The sequence below is a fragment of the Vidua macroura genome, chromosome Z (assembly GCF_024509145.1).
Source record: "Vidua macroura isolate BioBank_ID:100142 chromosome Z, ASM2450914v1, whole genome shotgun sequence".
Lineage (NCBI taxonomy): Eukaryota > Metazoa > Chordata > Aves > Passeriformes > Viduidae > Vidua > Vidua macroura.
In genome coordinates this window covers 41,740,003-41,747,334 of record NC_071611.1, presented here as the reverse complement: position 1 = coordinate 41,747,334, position 7,332 = coordinate 41,740,003, and positions in this window count along the sequence as shown.

The window sequence follows — 7,332 nt, the reverse complement described above, 5'->3', positions numbered from 1 at the left end:
GCAGGAGCCCGCAAGCCGGCACACGCCTGCCTCCAAAGGAAAAGCCTCGCCAGAGCCAGAGCTGAAATAGTGAATTGCCTCATTCATTCACCCTCTCCGGAAGCTTTGCCCGTACATGCAAACATACGCGCAGGCAGACATGTGTGGCAGACACGTGCGACCATCCCTACACCCTCCAGGAATTCCGCCCCCCCCCCCCCCCCAGCCAACTTCTTCACCCCCCTCTCCAAACTGAAGTAAATTCTGCATCTGTGCATGTCCTGCCAGGAGAACCCCAGCTCTGTAGAAGGACAACCCTGACTGGGGCAGATTCATAGCATGGTGGGGGGGGTCCCATATTTCCTGGGGGGGAAAATGCCCCATGAATTTTTAGTCCCAAATCCAGAAACTCTCACATGGGACACACCTCCTTAGCACACATAAAAGCATTGCCAGACACATTTGTCCCCATGACTCAGTGGAGACCCTTCTACAGGGATGCTAGTGTAGCAAAAACCCTCACCATGGCCACACAGGTCACTCTACCCAAAAAAGCCTGAAGCTGTGCAGGGTCTGGCACATGCATGACATGGGTGTTATATATGTGCATGGCAGGTGTGTGAATGTCCACTGACACAACCACATGGGATGGGCATGGGCAGAAATCTCCAGTACTAAGCCGAAAGATCTGGCCTGGGGTTGTCTCACAGCAAACACTCCCCAGGATGCATAGGCTCACCAGCTCACAGCACACACTAGTGTGCAACCCCTGGCACATGCAGTCTGTGCCCACATGAGTGTGCATGTACCTGACACGCTCCATGATGCATGAGCTCTGCTGACCAGCACACAAGGGGCACGCACAGGCCAGGCAGCAGTGGGGCACAGTCATGCCTGCCTGTGCCTCAGCATAACCCTGCTCTGCTGGCATGTCCTCATGTAACTCCAGCTGAGTGTGGGACAAGCCACTGCACCAAGCTTGGAGCAGATTCAGCTCATTACTTTTCCTAGAATAACTTCAAGTCCCTTGAGGTGCCCAAGAAAACATCCCATCTCCACCTCCCTCACACTCACTCAGCAGCACCAACCTGCAGTGCAGCAGTGGCAGCCACCACAGTATGTGTGGCATCCATAAGCACGTCTTTCCCAAACCAGAGCCAGGTCACAGATCCTGGCATCCATGATGCTCATCCCCAGTCCTATTCTCCCTTCCCTCTTACAGAAGTGAGACTCTGATGCACCCACAGGTACCCCAGCACCTGCAGGACAGGTACCCAGCTCAGTTCCCCCCTCTAATTGCACAGACCTGTGCCAACATCTGTCCTGGACAGGGAACATTTCCTGCAGTGGGTACTGGTGCTCATCTCAGAGAGACAGAGAAATTCAGACCCTGCACGCTTCAAAGAAGCAAAAGTACCAGCATCTACTGCATGCCCTGTCCCTGCCCACTCCCTCAATGACTGCTCTTCCTATTTGAGTATTCATATTTTTCCTCAACCGTATCTAGAATTTGAGACCAGACAGGGACTTGTGTGTGCTCAGACTGCTGGTTTGTCCTGACGTAGTCTGCTGTCTCCCTTGCTGAACCCTCCTCCTGCACAAACACAGGTAATTCAGTCCCATGCCAGCTTGAGTGATACTTTTAAAGAAGGTGGTTTGTCAAAGAAGAACCCTGCCACCATCATTGTGTGGCAGCAATCCCAGGTGGTCCCCTTGGTACAGCTCAGCCTTTCTCCCCAGGCCCAGTACATTGAACCTTCTGTGGTTTTGTTCCTTTCCAGCAGCAGCAATTTCTCCTCTCCACCTTCCTCCTACTCCCCATCCTCTGGGATGTACTTTCAGTGCTGCTGCCCTTACTGAAAGTTGAAACAAAGCAGGCAATCAGTTTGGGACTGATTTTCTGAAGCATTAATTCTTCTATCCTGTTCTCATGTGGAGACGCTGCTGCTCTCCTCATTTACTCCATAATTACACAGGACTGTAACTTTTCCCGCTCCATTATTTCTCTCCAAGCAAATGAGAAGTGAAGGGTTGTAAAGTTTCCCTTTCACCACCATCCCTGACCAGGCTTGAATGTATTTTCTCTGTATGTACTTGATAGCTGGATGCATCAGCTTTATCTTGGGGTCCGGCACCATGTGCCAGGCTGAATCCTCTCTGCAGTTCTCACCATGGGAAATAGTGGCTTTGGGAATGGCTTTGGGAATGACAGCCCAAGTGCTTCACACATGGGCCACACAACCGGTCAGCTGTGCAGGGCTTCCAGATACATTTGTATCCCCAAGGATTTGTCCTCTCTGGAGTCCCACTTCACAGGGCTGCTGGGAGGCCCTGGTGGGTGCTGGGGAAGGCCCAAACCCCTGCCCTGTCCTTTGGCCTGGGCTGAGAGGAGAATGCAGGGCTTGCTCTACTCTTGGGGTGTCCTCTCACATCTGTGTTCCAAAGGGGGACAAGCACAGCTCCAGGCTCTGCCACCAAACCTGAGTGATGGAGTTGATGAGCAGGAGCTCCATTCCAAGCTGAGCAAGTGTGGAAGTTAGTGGACACCTTCAAGGCCACCTGGACAAGACCAATCTCCTTTTCTCAAGGAGCACAGCAATGCAACCAGCAAAAACACATGCAGAGAGCAGTCACTACAGACATGTCTGCCAGGCAGGAGAGGATGATGGTGTTCAGATACCTCGTGATAGGCACACAGGGAGACCAGATCCAACTGAAACCTCAAAGGACTACCCTCTGAATCAGAGGGACATGAGAAAGCTGCTTGATTTGCAGATGGTGACCTATAACACGCTGTTAACCAAGCCCCATTTCATACACTGCCTCCACACCCTGCCCTATCTGCCCATCATCTGTCTCCAAGCAAGAAACAAGCAGAGAGGAAAAGCCTCCTTGCTACAGCCTCCAGCCAGACCATTAGATGCTCAGCCAGCCCCTGCCAGCATGCTCAGCTCACTCACTACTGCATCCCCTCCTATTTCAGCATCAAGACTGGCTGGTGTCTTGGGTTCCTGATGCAAAGCTCTAGGCAAGACTGTTCCCTGCCAGGAGCAGACAGTGACCTGGAGATCTGCAGAGCTATCACACGACCAGCACAATGCCAAACAGCAAGTCCAAGTGCTGAGAGACAAAAAACCCCATGAGACCAAGCCAAGATGCCTAGAGTCAGGCAGCTCCACATGTCTGCTTTTACTTTTGAAGAAAAGACAGGGCCACATCAGCATCCTCCAGCACTCCAAGGGAGTGCTTGGGAATCTTAACCCTGTCCTTTCTTCTCTGCACAGGGTTAGAGTTTTACCTGCCCACTATCCACAAGAAGATGGGATACTAAGGACACAGTAAAATTAGAGAGATTGTAGTTACAGGCTATGGGTAAACAGGGAACCAAACCACTACCACTGCACCACCAGTGCAATCTTCTGCCCTCAGAAAAACATCACCTGCATCCCTCTGAGCACCACCTGCCATGGGGCCAGGGCAGACACAAGGAAGAAGGTTTGGTAGGCAATGGAGAACAGCCAAGACCAAAATAAAGGCCAGCTATCCGGTTCTTTCAGGAAACTCTCCTTGCAGACAATCCCTGTGATATTTTTATTTTTATTCTAGAGGTCACACATTTGATAGCCCCACAGAGATATGAAGATTCCTACAGCAGTCAGCTGGGCAGCACTTGCTGTCCTGATGAACTCCTCACAGCTGATTTGGCATGTCAAGAATTAGATGCCAGGCAGATCTGCAATGGAAAGGTATCAGATGGACACACTTCCAGTAGGTGCAGCAGGGTTTGTTTCGAGCCTGGACACCACGCACTTCCAGCTGTGACTTTCAGGGACAGCACCCCTGCTGGGAGTACCTGGGGACACCCCTGTCCTGGAAAGGATGTTTCAGGGCTAAAATTTCTGAAATGATGGAGTGGCCGGACGGACTAGAAGGGCTCAGTGTGCTTGACACCCAAACACAGAGCAGAAACAACTTGGTCAAAATGTAACTTGGAGAGAGACAGACATTCCCAGGAGAAACCAAGTAAATAGCTTGGCCAAAATGTAACCTGGGAGAGACATGCCCAGGAGGAACCAAGTGCTGCAGGACCACTTCGCTGACGAAAGCCGGGCAAAGGCTGGAAGCTGAAACAGAGCCAACCCAAACTTCAGCATGCGTCCTCCACATGCAGATGGGTCCCCAGGGGTGACTGATGCAATTTGGACTCCCTGGCATGGCTGGCCTTCCTCCCAGGGAGATGTGGAAGTCAGAGGTGAGTGGCAAGTAGGATGACAGGGGCTGTGGGGCTGCTGCTGGCTCTCATTTATTATCATCCTGCCTGGCTGGGTAGTATCACAACCAGAGTCAAGACACTCCAGATTCTAGTCCCATGCCTGCTGTTGATTCCCACAGCAACTTGGGACAAATTGCCACATTCCACCATGCCAAGCCGGGTTGGGGACACTGCCTTCCTTCTTTCAACTGCTTGGATACAGGGCTGGCAGAAATGGCTCCAGGAGGGGCTTTCCCTGCCCACACAATCTGCATGCCCAGTTTAGTCCTCTGCGTTGGTGGTTCAGTGAGGGAGACAGCAGGCTAGGTCAGGACAAACCAAGGTGTCCAAAGGCAGGACCTGCCTAGTGGAACCTTTCTTTTCCCTGGGCTGTACCACAGAAAAAGCACCACAGCATCCCCCATGCTGCCCTTTCCTCCCACTCACTCCTGCCTTCAGGATTTGGCCCCTCCAGCAGAGCATGAGCACAGGTGGAGACAGCAAGGGACTGGAGAAGACCCAGTTCTCCCACACACTGCCACTCAGAGCAGCTCGCATCTCACCTGCGCAGCTGATGTGGGTGGCAGGAGAGCCCTGCTGTGCTCATCCGAGGGGGTTGGCAAAGGTCAGCCCGGGATATGGTCTCCAGCAAGGGCTGCCTGCCAACCACCGGCTTGGAATCACTCAAGAATAGCGGCAGGAAGGCAAAAAAGAAAGGAGAAAAAAAGAAGAAAAAAAATATATGAAAAGAAAAAATAACCCAGCTGGCAGCACAGACGCTACCGGGAGAGGAAGAGGCAGGTTGAGATAAGGACATGGCTCATTATGCCACCCCCGCAGGTGTGGAGTGCCGAGCAGAGCGGCCAGCTCTACTGCTGCCGGCAGTGCTGGCAGTGGGGAGACAACGGCCACCATCCTCATCCTCAGGCCCAGCAGGAAGGACAAACCAAGCACCATCATGATGGCTGAGAGTAGCTGTCACCCCCTTCCTCTGCACACCCTGGGAGGCCCGTCAGGCTCTGACACACAGCAGCACAAGGACACGGAAGATGCTGCTGGAACAAGCTCTTCTAGTGCTGCAATGACTGTCCTTGGTGGTTTGCAATGTCAGCCTGGATAAAGCCCCAAGCAGTACACACTGACCTTGAGGCTGATCCTGCTTGCAGGACAAGACTGCTGGGGACCATTCCCATCCAATTTAGCCCATACTCAGAGCCAGGCAGACACAAGCCCACCACATGCTGAGGCTACCAACACAACCAGGGTAACTGAGAGCTGGTGATTTCCTCAGAGGACAAGCCAGAGGTTGGATGAATCCCAAGGATGCTAGTTCCCAGGTCTCCTGGACCGGATTCCTCTGCATGGACACCAGCTTCTGTAGGACATAAGAGCCTAGCCTGTCCTAGAAGGTGACCCACCAGCAGCATCTCCTTAGAGATTCATCAAGCTCAGACCACAGCCAGGACAGCAGCAGGCAGGGAATGGAGCATTAATCCCACCAAAAAAAAAAAAAAAGAAAAAAGAAAAAAAAAATACTGAGCATGGAATTTTTTCCTTGCAGCCTTTTCCTCCTGCTGCAGCTCAGAGTGCTGGAAAAGGCGGGCGAGGATGGGAACAGGCAAGAAGGAGAGACAGCACCAAATGCGTGGGTGCTGCTCTTGCTGAGGAGAACAGAGCGCAAACCCTGCTGCTGCCAAGCCCAGTGTCCTCAGATGCATCTCCCCAGCTCACCCAATTACAGACACTGGATATTTCCCTGTGCTGCACTGAGCAAGAGATTCTGAGCAGGACAAGGGAGCAGTACAGCAAGGAGCCAGTGCCTTGTTCCTGCCCCATCTGTTCAGCCTTAGGAAGATACAGATCCAGAAGGAGGTGGAAGCAACCTGGAAAGGTCTTTATTGCGGTGGCACGGCACTTGGGTAGGTGGTTGCAGAGCTAAGTGGCGTTCTCCTGTGCTCCAACCTTCAGACACCAGGTAATGATGTTTTAACAGGAAAACAGCCCGGAATGTGTTTTCCCACCTCCCCATCACCTCTGCAGGTGAGGTACAAAGTACCAGGAAGAACTGAAGCTCCAGGTGAACACAGCATGCTCTCACACCTGTAGTCTGGGGATTTCCTGTACCAGAACCAACATCAGTTGGGCTCATCAGCACTCGTGGATTTCTCTTTCCAGGAATTTACTCAATTGCCTTTTGATCCCAAACAATTTTCCTACATCTTTCCTCCATCACTTCACCTAAGGCCACCATTTCCACAGCTTAATCCCAAACTGCTTCAGGAAATGTCTTCATGTCCTGAAATGTCACTGCATATTCTGACACAAGATGCCCTATTTCAGGAACTCAAGCAACCCTTCCCTGCTCACCTTCCTTCCCCCCACCACACAGGATTTTATTATTCCCCATCATGCCTCCCTCAGTCATCTCTTCCCCCAGACGGAAGAAAGCCAGTTTATGTAATTGTTCCATTTATGGAAACGGCTTCGTACTTTAATTATTCCTGCCACCCCTCCCTGCACTTCCCCGGCGTGCCTTTAAAAGGGTGCGGATGTGCCAGCAAGGGGGACGGGCTACGAAGGAGGCGCGGTTTTGGTTAAAACACCCCGTGCCCCTAGGAGGAGAGGCTGTGGTCTGCCCTGACCCCGCTCCTGCCTAGAGGGGCCGCAGCCAGCCCCTAGCCCGGAGCCCTTGTTTGTCCCCGGGCAGGCTGCACACCAAGCAGATAATTTGTGAGCACGGGGAGGGCCAGCGCCAGCTCCCCCACCCCGGGGCCTCCAGTGCTCCCGGCGATGAAAAGCCAGAACAAAAAGCATTTGCAAGGCCAGGGCATGGGCACGGCGCGGGACACGCAGCACGAGCCCCCCCGCCACGGGGACGGGGCCACCGAACAACACACAGCAAAATAGATGGGCTACAGTAAGTGCTGGTTCACTACCGCGATGACTCAGCCGCTCCACGGGCAGAGCGGAGAGAACTCCGACTCTCCCAGCTCCCAGGGGCTCCACGGACAGGTCATGGTGGGAAACGAGGAGCCCAGGCGGCTGTGCACACCGTGCATGGAGACTCCGGAGAGTCGAAGACCCCGGCCCAGGCAGGACAG